Genomic DNA, 16,005 nt, shown 5'->3' with positions numbered 1-16,005 from the left:
AGATATGTGGAAAGTGCACCCTATAGCATGTGGGAAATCATGCAGGCACAAAGTCCCATCTATAGGGATGTCACCAGCCGCAGAAAGATGAGCTCCAGGTTGTGGAACTCGAGCAGTGGCTGGAGTCACTGTGGTGAATCCACAAGGTTGAGGATTATGTGGATAGCATGTTTACAGAGGTGGTCATACCACAGCTAAGAAGTACACAGGTGACCACCAGGGTATCAAAGAGAAACAGGCAGGTAGACTCAAGAGATTCCTGCACTAGCTCACATTCTAATCATTTTTCCATTTTGGATACTGGTGTGCAAGATGGTTCCTTGGAGGACTGTAGCAAAAGCCAAGCTCATGGCACCACGGTTAGAATCAAATGTTAGCATAAAAGACAGTGGTTGAACACAGGACCATCTTCAAAGAAAAAGTATTGCACGCAATGTCAAGATATATTCCCTTCAAGGAGAAAGATAGGACAAATAAATACAGAGTGCATTGGATGACAACATAGAAACATAGGAACATAGAATCTAGGAGCAAGAGTAGGCCATTCGGCCCATCGAGTCTGCTCCGCCATTCATTATGATCATGGCTGATCATCCAACTCAATAGCCTGCTCCCGCTTTCTCCCATGCCCTTTGATCCCTTTCACCCCAAGAACTATATCTAACTCCTTCTTGAAAGCATACAATGTTTTGGACCCAACTACTTTCTGTGGTAACAAATTCCACAGGGTCACCACTCTCTGGGTGAAGAAATTTCTCCTCATCTCAGTTCTAAATGGTCTACCCAATATCCTCAGACTGTGACCCCTGGTTCTGGACTCCCCCACCATCAGGAACATCCTTCCTACATCTACCCTGTCTAATACTGTTAGAGTTTTATAGGTTTCTATGAGATCCCCCTCATTCTTCTGAGCTCCAGCGAATATAATCCTAACTGACTCAATCTCTCCTCATATGTCAGTCCCGCCATCCCAGGACTCAGTGGGTAAACCTTTGCTGCATTCCCTCTATAGCAAGTACATCCTTCCTCAGATAAGGAGACCAAAACTGCACACAATATTCCAGGTGTTGTCTCACCGAGGCCCTGTACAATTGCAGTAAGACATCCCTGTTCCTGTACTCAAATCCTCTGGCTATAAAGGCCAATAGACCATTTGCCTTCTTTATCACCTGCTGCACCTGCATGCTAACCTTCAGCGACTGGTGTACAAGGACACCCAGGTCTCGTTGCACATTCCCCTCACTCAATTTGTAGCCATTCAGATAATAATCTGCCTTCCTGTTTTTGCTACCAAAATGGATAACCTCACATTTATCCACATTATACTGCATCTGCCATGCATTTGCCCACTCACTAAACTTGTCCAAATCACAGTGAAGCATCTCTGTATCCTGTGCTGATTCAGTGATTGTAAAAGTGGCCTATTCTCTTTAACTGTAGTTTTTTTCAAGCACGTGTGAGAATGCTGAGTGACTGACATAGCATTTAGACTTTTGGGGCGAATGAGTGAATAAATAATCTTGTTCATTTAAACCCACAAAAACTTGATGCTGTTATTTAATTTGACCACACATTCAAGGGGGTAAGAAACATACACAACTTCTCCAAAATTACACTGAGAAAAGTGATTTAAAAAAAAGGGGCAAAGATGGAGGAGAGAGTTCATTGTCTGAAGTTGTTGAACTCAATGTTAAGTCCGGAAGGCTGTAAAGTGCCTAAGCAGAAGATGAGCTGCTGTTGCTCCAGTTTGTGTTGGGCTTCACTGGAACATTGCAGCAGGCCAAGGATGGACATGTGGGCATGAGAGCAGGATGGTGTGTTGAAATGGCAAGCAGCAGCAAGGTCTGGATCATGCTTGTTGACAGACCAAAGGCGTTCTGCAAAGCGGTCACCCAGTTTGCGTTTAGTCTCTCCAATATAGAGGAGGCTGCATTGGTAGCAGTGAATGCAGTAGACTAAATTGAAGGAGGTGCAAGTGAAGTGCTGTTTTTCATTTTTTTATCCACTTATTTTTATTAATTTATTCATTGTTTTATCCCCTTTTTATCTATCCTTTTTATCCCATTTTTGATCCTTTTTGCTTTTATCTATGAGCCTGTGATCTTATTACCACACAATATGCAAACAATCCAGGATGCTCTCTCTGTAACACCTCTGTTGAAAACACTTCTACAGGCTGCTCAACTACCATAAGCATCACCCAAATCTGTAACCCAGCTATATCATTACCCAAAATAAGCTGAACCCCTGCAATGGGCAATTTTTCCACTACTTCAACAATAACTTCACCTGTCTTCCATTTGCTCTTTAAATTTATCTTGCATAAGCGGATAGGTTTAACATCTCCATGAACCCCACTTATTATCACCTACTCCTGCAATACTCCCTCTGAGCAACAAATGTCACTATCCCACAGCATTAAGGATAGACTAGCCCCTGTCTCTCAAGATTTTAAGATCTTTACCTACTCTACCCAGTACACATGGAAATACTTTCCCTTCACACACAACGTCTTTAAACATTTCTGCAACTTGCCCCTCATAACTCTCTTGGGTAAATTATGAATACATTCCCACTTCTTTACTTATCATTGATTCTTCCTGTTTTACCTGTACACAAACCACTAGTTTTTCCTGTGCCGGTACCTCAAAATCCACAGTATTTTTATTTCCATAACCTTTCCACAGCCCAATAATTCCAACAGATTTTCCTAGTAATTTCCAACACACTGACTTCATGTGCCCCACTTTACTACAATGGAAACATATCAATTTTCCAATGTCACTCCTATCCTCAACACCTTCCTTTTTATTCTGAGAAAAAATTTCCTGGGAATTTCCACCAACTCCTTCTCTTCCCATACTACCCAACTTCCCACTTTCTATCCTTTTCTGATTTAAAAGGGTGATGAATAAAAGGTTTCGCTCTTATGTATTAACTCAATCATCAGCTATCTCTGCTGCTTATCTTACCATCTGAACCCTCTATTCCTCCACATGAGTTCTCACCACTGAAGGAATTGAATCCTTAAATTATTCCAAAAGAATTACTTCTCTAAGAGCTGCATATGGTGTCTCTATTTTTAATGCCCGTATCCATCAGTCAAAATTACTTTGTTTCTCTCAAACTTAATATAAGTTTGCCCAAGATGTTTTCTCATATTCCTAAGTTTCTGCTTGTTTGCCTCAGGAACCAGCTCACATGCACTCAAAATAGCCTTTTTCACCACATCATAATTCACCAATACCTCTTCAGATAGCAAAGCATATACTTCATCTGCTTTACCCACCAACCTGGATTGCAACAACAATGCCCCAGTACTCCTGTGGCCATTTCATCTGTTTAGCAATCTTCTCAAATGAAATAAGAACTCTTCTCCCTTTCAAGCTGGATGTAAAATTAAATTATACTGTGGTCACTGCTATTTGGGGTGCCTTCACTCTGAGGTTGCATTACACGATACGAAGTCTAATATGCTCTGTTCTCTGATTGGTTACAGAATATGCTGCTCTAAGAAACTCGCTTGAAAGTATTCAATGAGCTTCTCATCCAGGCTACTACTGCCAATCTGATTTATCCAGTTTACATGTAGATTAAAATCACCCATGATTATTGTCGTCCTGTTATCACAAGCACCAAATATTTCTTCTTGTATATTTGTCCTGCATTGTGGTTTCTGTTGGGGCCTGTAGACCACTCTCACTAGTGACTTCTTTCCCCTACTATTTCTCATCTCCACCCAAACCAACTCTGCATCCTGATCTCCTGAACCAAGATCATTTCTAACGAGTGCACAAATGCCATCCTTGATTAACAATGCTACCTTTCCACTTTACTTAGCTTCATAATCTTCTTGAATGTCATATACCCCTCAATATTCAGGACCCAATCCTTGTCATCCTGCAGCCATGGCTCCGTAATGGCTATCAGGTCATATTTATTTACTTCAACATCTATCAATTTGTTAACTTTTACGAATGCTCTGCACATTCAAATACAAAGATAACAAAAAGACAAAAATAAGATCTAGTCTTGCTTGTTGGTGCATTCTTAGGTTTGTTCCCTCTGTCCTTTCCTACCATCCTCAGACCCTCATTTACCACATAACTATTTTCAGCTCTTACGTTGCCTCTACTCTTTGATATACCACATCCTTCCACATTTGATCCCTTACTCCCATTACTTAATTTACAACCTTCTCTCCTTCTCTAGTTATGCGGCTCACAAGAACACTGATCCAGCATGATTCAGGTGTGGACCATCTCAACAGCCCTCACTTTCCCTAGAGATAAAAACAAAAAAACTGCGGATGCTGGAAATCCAAAACAAAAACAGAATTACCTGGAAAAACTCAGCAGGTCTGGCAGCATCGGCGGAGAAGAAAAGAGTTGACGTTTCGAGTCCTCATGACCCTTCGACAGAACTTGAGTGAGTCCAAGAAAGGGGTGAAATATAAGCTGGTTTATACACCTTAAACAGCTTATATTTCACCCCTTTCTTGGACTCACTCAAGTTCTGTCGAAGGGTCATGAGGACTCGAAACGTCAACTCTTTTCTTCTCCGCCAATGCTGCCAGACCTGCTGAGTTTTTCCAGGTAATTCTGTTTTTGCTTTCTCACTTTCCCTAGTACTGGTGCCAGTGCCCCACAAACCAGAACCCACTTCTCCCACACCAGTCTTTGAGCCACGTATTCATGTTTCTAATTTTATGTACCCAATGCAAACTTGTACACTGTTCAGGTATTAATTCACAGATTATAACCCTTGAGGTTCTGCTTTTTAATTTACTACCTAGCTCCTCATACTCTATGCAGAACCTCTTTCTTAGTTTTATCTATGTCGTGGTCCATGTAGATACCAACGACAACTGGATACTCTATCCCATTGAAAGTTCCTCTCCAGCACCGAGCAGGTGCCCTGAACCCTGGCACCAGGCAGGCAACACAACCGTCTGGACTCTCGCTCCTTGCTGCAGAGAACAGTGTCAATCCCCCTCAAACTATCCCCTACTGTCGCTACATTTCTTTTTGCTCCCCACACTGCAATGACTTCCTGTACCACAGTGCCATGGTTAGTTTGCTCATCCACCCTGCAGCCCCCATTCTTATCCAAGCAAGCCGAGAACACCTCAAACCTATTGGACAATGGCAGAAACTGACACTCCTGTCCTCTGGGTCCCCTTACCAGCCTCTCTCGCAGTCACACCCTCCTGTCCCTGGCCATTGACCAAATCAAAAGACCCTATTTTAAGTAATGTGGCTGCCTCCTAATACAAAGCATCAAGGTAACTTTCCCCCTCCCTGATATGTTGCAGTATCTACAGCTCAGCCTCCAGCTCAATGACTGTGTGAGTCAAAGTTTTTCGAGCTGCAAACACTTACTGCAGACGTGCTTGCCCTGGATCACACTGGCATTAAGGAGCTCCCACGTGCTGCAGCCTTGACATATCACCTGTCCTGCCATCCTTAATCTGTTTTAATTAATTACTTAATTATATTATTCACTTATTTATGTTGATTTTTAAAAATATTTTATTAACTTGGCCACTAATTTGTATGGTATTTTAAACATTAGGACTGGAGCAGACCTTAACCACTTACCTGGCACTCACCAAATAGCTAGCTCCTTACACTGTAGTAGAGTAAGAATCAATTCCTACATGGTGAGAAAGGTAGAAAAGCAAAAGAAATTAACACCTCTATCTCCCCTCAGATTCAGTTAACTCCCCTACTCACCAAACTCTCAGGTTTGCAGTACAAAGCAGTCTATGTCCAAATGAAGCTAGACCTGGACAATATCTAGGGCTGGGCTGAGAAGTGGCAAGTAGCATTCACACCACACAAGTGCCAGGCAATGACCATCTCCAACAAGAGAGATTCTAACCATTGTCCCTAGACATTCCAAGGTATTACCATCGGTGAAACCCCCACTATCAGCATCTTGGGGGATTTCCATTGACCAGAAACTGAATTGAATAGCTACATAATTACTGAGGCTAAAAGAGCAAGTCAGAGGCTAGGAATCCTGTAGCAAGTAACTCACCTCCTCTCTCCCCAAAGCCAGTCCACCATCCACAAGGCATAAATCAGGAGTGTGATGGAATACACCCCACTTACCTGGACGAGTGCAGCTGCAACAACACCCAAGAAGCTTGGCATTATTCAGGACAAAGCACCCACTTGTTTGCATCCCATCCACAAACATTAACTCCCTCCACCACCGACACAGAATGGCACTGTGTGCCATCTACAAGATGCACACAGGAACTCACCAAGGTTCCTTAGACAGCACCTTCCAAACCCACAACCATTACCACCTAGAAGGACAAGGGTAGCAGACACACGGGAACACCACCACCTGGAAGTTCCTCTCCAAGCCACTCACCATCCTGACTTGGAAATATATCACCATTCCTTCATTGTCACTGGGTTAAACGCCCTCTCTAACAGCACTGTGGGTGTACCTATCACATAGACTGCAGTGCTTCAAGAAGACAGTTCACCACCACCTTCTCAAAGGCAATTGAGGATGGGCAATAAATGCTAGCCTAACCAGCAACGCCCACATCCCAAGAGTGAATAAAAAGTTTCCTCAGCAGCACTACTTTGCAAAGGCTGCACTAAAGAATCCTCTATTTAGGGCCAACTGAACTGGAGCTAGGGAAACCAAATTCAACCAGTTAGTTAATTAACTACTCAGCTCTCACAGCAGTGTGTCAGCTCCAAGAAAAAAAAAATGTTGTCAACTTATACAGTATTTTCCATTTACTGCTAATTACAGATGATTTTAAGAACAAAATTTAAGAACAAAATTAATACTTTAAGCTCCCCCACTCTCCAAACTCTCAGGTTTACATTCAGTTTCCTCAGCTGCACTCATTTGCCCATGCAATTTGCTTTCTCATGCCAGAGGCCAGTTCCTCCCTTCCCCAGTGCTGCCTTATCCCTGCAGTCCCTTCCCTTGTCTGCGGCCAGTTCTCCGCTTCCCCAGTGCTGCCCCAACCTTGCAGCCCATTAAAAGCCACTCCCGCCTTACCGCTGGTCTGGTAGGTAGAAATTTGCCTGTGACATCCCCCTGAAAATGATGTGCTGCTGCCTGCGAAGCCTGGCACTGATTCCTGTGAGCACTGCAGAATGCAAAGTAGGCGAACTACCTCAATGACGAGCCATGTGCAAGTCACCAGGCACATGTCGCTGTCAAACATGATATTCTAATAGCACACCAATATGGCCTGATGATCCAGTGTGGGGAGAGGGGGGGTGATTCCAGTGAGCAGGGCTTACAAAGAGATGCATATATAGTAAAATTAGCTCCAAACATGCTGCTGCTGAAAACACAGCCCACCATTGACTGTTGAAGCAGACAATCACAAACTGGTTTCGAAAATTTTTTGCCTTCTCTTGATTTTTTCCACTCCCGCCCACCATGACACCCACCACGAACAGGCAGGGAAAATCCCAGCTCTTGATTCATTGGCAATAAAATTTTAGCTCCTTCTAAAGGATGCTGCTTCCATCATTTAGCATGGAACCCTGTGTTGTTGTTTAACCAGGGTTTTAGATATTTAGAGTTTTTTTAGGGTTTTTGTTTTAGATATATAGATTTTAGAATGTAGTTTCATACCCTTACGCCCTCATCTCAATGCATTTCGGGCTCGGCACGATGCTGAACTCTTCTTCCGCCGTCTTCGTCTCCGTGCTCCCTTCTTTGGGCAGGATCCTTTTACCCACATCCAATATTCACTCTCCACCTGGACCCCTCCCTCTGGATTCTTACCTTCTCTTGATCTTTTCATTGAAAACTGTCAGCGTGACATGAGTCGTCTCAATTTCTCTGCTCCTCTCACCCATCCTAACCTGTCTCTCTCTCAACTTACTGCACTCCGTTCTCTCAGGTCCAACCCCAACATTGTCATCAAACCCGCTGACAAGGGTGGTGCTGTTGTTGTCTGCCACACTGACCTCTAACTCACGGAGGCTGAGCGTCAACTCGCAGACACTTCCTCCTACCTCTCTCTGGACCATGACCCCACAACTGAACATCAAGCCATTGTTTCCAGGACTGTCAAAAACCTCATCTCCTCTGGGGATCTTCCTCCCACAGCTTCCAAACTGATAGTCGCCCAACCTCGGACGGCCCACTTCTACCTCCTATCAAAATTCACAAACAGGACTGTCCCGCCAGACCGATTGTGTCAGCCTGTTCCTGCCCCACAGAACTCATTTCTCGCTATCTTGACTCCCTTCTCTCTCCCCTTGTCCAGTCCCTTCCCACCTACATCCGTGATTCCTCTGACACCTTACGTCATATCAACAATTTCCAGTTCCCTGGCCCCAACCGCCTCCTCTTCACCATGGGCGTCCAATCCCTCTACACCTCCATCCCCCACCAGGATGGTCTGAGGGCTCTCAGCTTCTTCCTCGAACAGAGGCCCAAACAATCCCCATCCACCACTACTCTCCTCCGTCTGGCTGAACTTGTTCTCACACTGAACAATTTCTCCTTTAACTCCTCTCACTTCCTCCAAATAAAAGGTGTGACTATGGGTACCTGCATGGGCCCCAGCTATGCCTGTCTCTTTATGGGGTATGTGGAACATTCCTTGTTCCAGTCCTACTCCGGCCCCCTCCCACAACTCTTTCTCCGGTACATCGATGATTACTTCGGTACTGCATCATGCTCTCATTGGGACCTGGAAAAATTTATTAATTTTGCTTCCAATTTCCACTCCTCCATCATTTTCACATGGTCCATCTCTGACACTTCCCTTCCCTTCCTTGACCTCTGTCTCAATCTCTGGTGATAGACTGTCCACCATTATCCATTACAAGCCTACCGACTCCCACAGCTACCTCGACTACGGCTCCTCACACCCCACTTCCTGTAAGGACTCCATCCCATTCTCTCAGTTCCTTCTCCTCCGTCGCATCTGTTCTGATGATGCTACCTTCAAAAACAGTTCCTCTGACATGTCCTCCTTTTTCCTTAACCGAGGTTTTCCACCCACGGTAGTTGACAGGGCCCTCAACCGTGTCCGGCCCAACTCCCGCGCATCCGTCCTCACGCCTTCTCCTCCCTCCTAGAAACATGATAGGGTCTCCCTTGTCCTCACTTACCACCCCACCAGCCTCCGCATTCAAAGGATCATCCTCCGCCATTTCCGCCAACTCCAGCATGATGCCACCACCAAACACATCTTCCCTTCACCCCCCCCCATGGCGGCATTCCATAGGGATCGTTCCCTCCGTGACACCCTGGTCCACTCCTCCATCACCCCCTACTCCTCAACTCCCACCTACGGCACCTCACCATGCAAACGCAAAATATGCAACACCTGCCCCTTCACTTCCTCTCTCCTCACCACCAAGGGCCCAAACACTCCTTTCAAGTGAAGCAGCATTGGAGAGACCAAACGCAGAATGGGCGACAGCTTTGCAGAACACCTGCGGTCTGTCCGCAAGAATGACCCAGACCTCCCTGTCACTTGCCATTTTAACACTCCACCCTGCTCTCTTGCCCACGTCTGTCCTTGGCTTGCTGCATTGTTCCAGTGAAGCTCAACGCAAACTGGAGGAACAGCACCTCATCTTCCGACTAGGCATTTTATAGCCTTCCGGACTGAATATTGAGTTCAACAACTTTAGATCTTGAACTCCCTCCTCCATCCCCACCCCCTTTCCATTTCTTCCCCCTCCCTTTTGTTTTTTCCAATAATTTATATAGATTTTTCTTTTCCCACCTATTTCCATTATTTTTAAATGTATTCCACCCATGGTTTATTTCACCCCACTTCCACTAGAGCTACCTTGCTTGTCCTGCTCTCCAATCTTAATTAGCACATTCTTTTAGATAATATCACCACCTTCAACACCTCTTTGTTCTTTTGTCTGTGACATCTTTTGGTTATCTCCTCCTATCATTGCTTGCTTGTCCCAACAACCCCCCGCCCCCTTCTCCACACCCTGCCCCCGACCCCCGTTTAAACCAGCTTATATTTCATCCCTTTCCTATTTCTACTTAGTTCTGTTGAAGGGGCATGAGGACTCGAAACGTCAACTTTGTTCTTCTCTGACGATGCTGCCAGACCTGCTGAGTTTTTCCAGGTATTTCTTTTTAGATATGCCTACTGCTACTACTGGCATGCTCTCCTACATTCCTCATTCAATCAGAGTTGATTCCCTGATTGATGGTAATGGTAGAGTGAAGAATATGCTAGGTCATGAAGTTATAAATTGTGGTGGAATACAATTCTATGACAGGTAGTCTAGTGAGGATGAGGTCATAAGTTTTTCCTTCTTGTTGGTTCTCTCACCACCTGCCGTAGGCCCAGTCTGGCAGGTATGCCCTTCAGAATTTGGCCAATTCAGTCCCTAGTTGTGCTACTGAAGTGCTCTTGGTGATGGGCATTGAATTGTCTCAACCCAAAGTGTATCTGTGCCCTTGTTACCCTCAGTGCTTTTTCCAAATTATGTTCAAAATGGAAAAGTACTGATTCATCAGAGGGTGGTAAGCCTCTTGTCCATTTTTGACATGATTCCATGGCACATCATGGGTTCCAAGACAATGTTGAGAACTTCCAGGGTACTCCCTCCTGAACTACAGCACTGCATCAGCACTTCTGATTGATCCATCCTGCTGGGACAGATCTAGGAATGGTGAACTAAGAGTCTGGGATTTTAGCTGTAAGGTTTATTCTGGTAGTTTGATTTTGTCAGGGCGCTGCTCTCCCAATTTTGGCATAGTAGTGAACCAGATAAGTTTTTACAAACAGCTGGTCATTTCATGCGACTAGCTTTTGATTTCATATTACTTAATTTAATTTAAATTGCCAGAGCAATTGTAGGATTTGAATTCATGAGTCCAGTGCATTTGTCTGGGCCTCTGAATTACTAGTAATATTACAACAATGCTACCATTCCCAATTATACAGTTGTGTTCCACAGAGTTCAGTATTCGGACCAATGCTTGTGTTGCTATGTTAATACAAGTGAGCAGGCACATAGCAGATAAAATTCAATGCGGAGTCAAGTGAAATTATGCATTTTCAAAGTAAGAAGAAGCAACACCATGAACTAAAAGATGCAGAAACAGAGACACTTTGGAATGTACATGAAGACAAATTGAAAAGGCTGTTAAAAAACACGTAGGGCTGAACTTTCCCCCCTTCAGGAGGGTTGTGCGGGGGCTGGCAAGAGCTGTGCGCTCCCTGTGTGGACGGGGGAGGGTGGCAAATGCCCTGAGTCGGGGCCTGTGCTCTGTGCTCTTTCAAGCATGCGCGTGAAGGAGTGCAAAAATCTCCCTGAGGCACCCCTGTTAACCAGAAAACACAGATTTAGGCCATTAGCAAAAGAACCAGAGAGACCTGGGGATTTCTTTTAAACACACAGGGCTTTATTGTTTATTAGTCAGTAGGGAATGTGATAAATAATTAAAGAGTAAAAAAGAAAGAGCAATGGTCTGGGATTAATTGGATAGCTCTACCAAAGAACTAGCACAAGGACCATGGGCCAAGCGGGCTCCTTCTAAGCTGTATCATTCTACGATTCTATGAATGCTTACTGCTAATTAAAGGGTTACCTGTTTTTCTTTTATGGTCTCCTGCAAGGCCAGCATCCCAACAGTGCTTCTGCGAAATCTGCCAATTTTTTTCTCTGGATTAGACGCAAATGAATCAAAGAGACTCGATCCACTAACTTTTGGAAAGATACCTTCTTGTCCTGAATCACCGCGGCGACTCATTTTCAAAACTAAAAAATTCCACAAAAGATGAAATTTCATGTCACTTTGTTTCAGGTGGTCAAGAAATTCTTATCCACTAAGCTAGAATGAAAAATAACTCAATGCACAAATTCTACACACATTTATAAATGTGAATGAGCCTAAAGTCTTCAATGCAATGCTCGGTTTGAAAAATCATGACAATGACTAAACACAAAAACACATTATTCTTTTTTATTCTCTACACCTGTCTTAATTAGAAACAAAACAAAAACAGAATTACCTGGAAAAACTCAGCAGGTCTGGCAGCATCGGCGGAGAAGAAAAGAGTTGACGTTTCGAGTCCTCATGACCCTTCGACAGAACTTGAGTTCGAGTCCAAGAAAGAGTTGAAATATAAGCTGGTTTAAGGTGTGTGTGTGGGGGGCGGAGAGATAGAGAGACAGAGAGGTGGGGGGGGGGGTGTTGTGGTTGTAGGGACAAACAAGCAGTGATAGAAGCAATGATCTGCTTCTATCACTGCTTGTTTGTCCCTACAACCACAACCACCCCCCCCCCCACCTCTCTGTCTCTCTATCTCTCCGCCCCCCACACACACACCTTAAACCAGCTTATATTTCAACTCTTTCTTGGACTCGAACTCAAGTTCTGTCGAAGGGTCATGAGGACTCGAAACGTCAACTCTTTTCTTCTCCGCCGATGCTGCCAGACCTGCTGAGTTTTTCCAGGTAATTCTGTTTTTCTTTTGGATTTCCAGCATCCGCAGTTTTTTTGTTTTTATATTAATTAGAAACAAGTTTGCTCAATCTGCTACATAGAAAGCAGTTGGCTGACCTCAGGAAAAACCTTATGGTCTGGGTGTGAAGTCTGAAGTCCAATGGGCTGTGAACTTCTCACATACAATTATTAGGAACTGCCAAACTCATTGCATTTTTCTGGGCTTCATCTAATTATCTAGTCACGGCAAATCTCACTGTCATGGATTGCATCGATATTTGGAAGATTGCTGAATGGAAGACAGCAGTGATTATGGAATATCATAAAAATTTGCACACAAAAGGAAAACAGCTGAACTTGGATATTAAAATATTTTTGAACCTGTCCAAAGTCAGTAAGGAATTAAGAGACTTGTCAGTTTTCTCAAAGAGTGAACGGTGGAAGAACAGTGGCAGGAGTCTACAGAGTGACTATAAAAGGGAAATGCAAGTTTGAAAAAGTAATTTTTGTATGGAATTCCTGTGGACAATGAGTGCTCTCTCAAGCTCTGTAAGAATACTATAGGTTTCCCACCATGGGCTTCTGCCTCCCTCATCCCACAATGCAATTGCTCCCAAATCACCCTACGAACTTAATTCCCCAGATGGGCATCGGTTGTTGCAGAAATGCAAATGGAGTATAATGTGGGCAAATGTGAAATTGTCCATTTTGGCAAAAAAAAAGCTTATTATCTAAATAGTGAGAGATTGAAGAGCTCTGAAATTCATAGGGATCTGGGCATCATAGTGCATGAATCACAAAAAGCTAGTATGCATGTACATCAAGTAATTAGGAAAGCTAACAGAATGTTATTATTTATTGTGAGGTGAATTGAGTACAAAAGTAGGGAGGTTATGCTTCAGTTGTAAAGGGCACTGGTGAGACCACACCTAGAGTACTGTGTACAGTATTGGTCTTCTTATTTAAGGAAACATGTAAATGCATTAGAGACAGTTCAGAGAAGATTTACAACATTAATATCAGGATGGGCATGTTGTCTTATGAGGAAGGTTGGACAGGTTATGCTTGTATCCACTGGAGTTTAGAAGAGTAAGAGGTGACTTGATTGAAACCTTCAAGATCCTGAGGGATCTTGACAGAGTGGGCATGGAGAGCATGTTTCCTCTTGTGGGAAATCTGGAACTGGGGATCACTGGTTAAAAATAGGGGGTTGCTCATCAGAGACAGAGATGAGGAGAATTTTTTTTCTCTCAGGAGGATCATGAGTCTTTGGAACTCTCGTCCTCAAAAGGGTCTTTGAATATTTTTAAGGCAGAGCTCGATAGATTCTTGATTAACAAACGAGTGAAAGGTTATCGGGGTAGGCAGGTCCGATCAGCCCAGCCATGATCTTATTGAATGGCGGAACAGGCTTGAGAGGCTGAGTGGCCTACTCCTGCTCCGCATTTCTACACTGTTATGTCATTAAGATGAAAAACAGTGCCTGATTTTCAGTCCCAAGGTGGGTAGCTCAGGTTGGGAAACTTCCCGGCATGCCACACCCACCTTGGGAAAAATTGGCCCAAATGGCATGATTTTTTACTCCAGGGACAAGAGGGCAGAATGGAGTTGGACCCGACTCCCCAGGATGGTGATCAGAGGTGACCACAGGGGCAGCCACATGTTGAGGATGTCTGATTAAATGACCTGCCTCAGTTCTCAAGAGTTCTCTTCATCCCAGTTGTTTTGTTATATATTGAGAGCTCCAACCTTAACTCCTCACCTTCCCCATCCAGTCCCCCTGCCTCATCCATGCCAACTCATGCCCCACTCATCCTCAATAGCCCCCAAACCGTCCATACCAACCCATGCCCCCACCCATCCCCAATGGCCCCATATAGCCCATTTGCAAAGTCAGTGCCAACCAATGGCTCTCTCTCATCCCTACAGCCTGTTATAGCACCTATGCCATCTTAGTGCCAACTCATGCCAACCTATGCCTCCCCACCCCATCACCCTTTTCCTTCACACCCTACATGCCAACTGACCCTGTATCCACTTTAGGCAGGTGTCAGGAGACATGCTGAGATCAAATAAAAAAGTCTAAATATCTATTATAAAGTTTACTATGTAAAAAACAGTCCATTCATGAAAGCTCATTCAATACATTTAATTCTACTGAAGTACTTAATCCTTTACAAAAACAAACATTTGTATTCATAACTCCAATTCAAAGACAGCTAGCCCTGCAATGATTTATTTGAGCAGTTATTCAAACTGTGAACTTACAGTTCCCCCACCACTGTGATAATGATAGATTGTGAAAGCAGTCAAGCAGTAATAATGCTATAATGATAGAATTTAGGGTTTGTCAGCAAGCAGCTATTGAAACTGCTAATTAAGATTTTTTTCACTCTCCCAGACAGGCAACATTTCTTCAATTTTTAAAGGGCTAGTCATTTAAATAACTTGACAGTTCAACATACCTTACCCACCCTTCAACTATTTACCTCTCCAAAAAAAATGTGGAACAAAATATGTGGGTTCAGTACATTTCATTCCTGGGGTAATATTGGGTTTAAATGGCCCTGCAGATTTGTAATTCATGCCTGAGCACTTCACACTCCATACCCTTTCCCCTACCAGTGAAACTGGACTTCTGGGTTCAGGTCCTGTCTTCCAATTTTAAAGTTCTTTGAATCTACACAACTCCATGAAAATCTAGCCCATTAACTCTATTTCTTTCTCCATAGATGCTGCTAGATCAGACATTATTACAGCAGTTTCTGTTTTTAATCCATTGTCTTCAATCCCTGCCATGGACTCCCATCCCTTAGCCATCAACTCCATTCTCCCACCCTCATTGCTGTCTGAGGATGAACCTGACCATTTGCAAACTTGGGCGGAATTTTCCAAGCCCACTAGTGGCGAGCGTGATAGGTGGTGTGCACAGAAAATATGATGGGACCTGCTTCACAACAGCTGCCAAAATCCTCATCCATGACTTTCCTACATTACAATAGTGAATACATTTTAAAAGCAATTACTTTGGAGACATCCAGTGGTCATGAAGGGCACTATACGTATTTTTGTTTGTTGTTACCTCTCGACCTGATTATTCTAATCGCTTCTAGATGAACTCATCAAAACTCTGTTGCCGTATCCTAACTTGCATAAAATCTGGTTCACTAGCACCCCAAAGCTTGCTCACCTACACTACCTGTTCCATAACACCACTATTTTCTTTGTACATGAGACATGGGTCTTGTTGGCAAGGCCAGCATTTACCACCCACCCCTATCTGAGAAAGACTGTGGTCTGGCAACTACCCAAAATTTCATACCAATACGTGCATAATGAAATGTAATTCCTCCCACTTAGGGAGGGCAGTCCGGTGCTGATATGCCTTTGCACCCAGGTGGTGACTTTCCATTTTCAAACCTAGAAGCGATATCTTTATGTTGAGCCCCCTCCCAGATGAACATACGAACATACTACATAGGAGCAGAAGCCCCTTGAACCTGCTCCATCTTTCAATAAGATCATGACTTATCGGTTTGTGTTTCAAATTCCACATTCCCATCTACCTCC

Source organism: Carcharodon carcharias, chromosome 5, assembly GCF_017639515.1.
Source record: "Carcharodon carcharias isolate sCarCar2 chromosome 5, sCarCar2.pri, whole genome shotgun sequence".
In the NCBI taxonomy this organism is placed as follows: domain Eukaryota; kingdom Metazoa; phylum Chordata; class Chondrichthyes; order Lamniformes; family Lamnidae; genus Carcharodon; species Carcharodon carcharias.
This window is presented reverse-complemented; position numbering follows the sequence as displayed.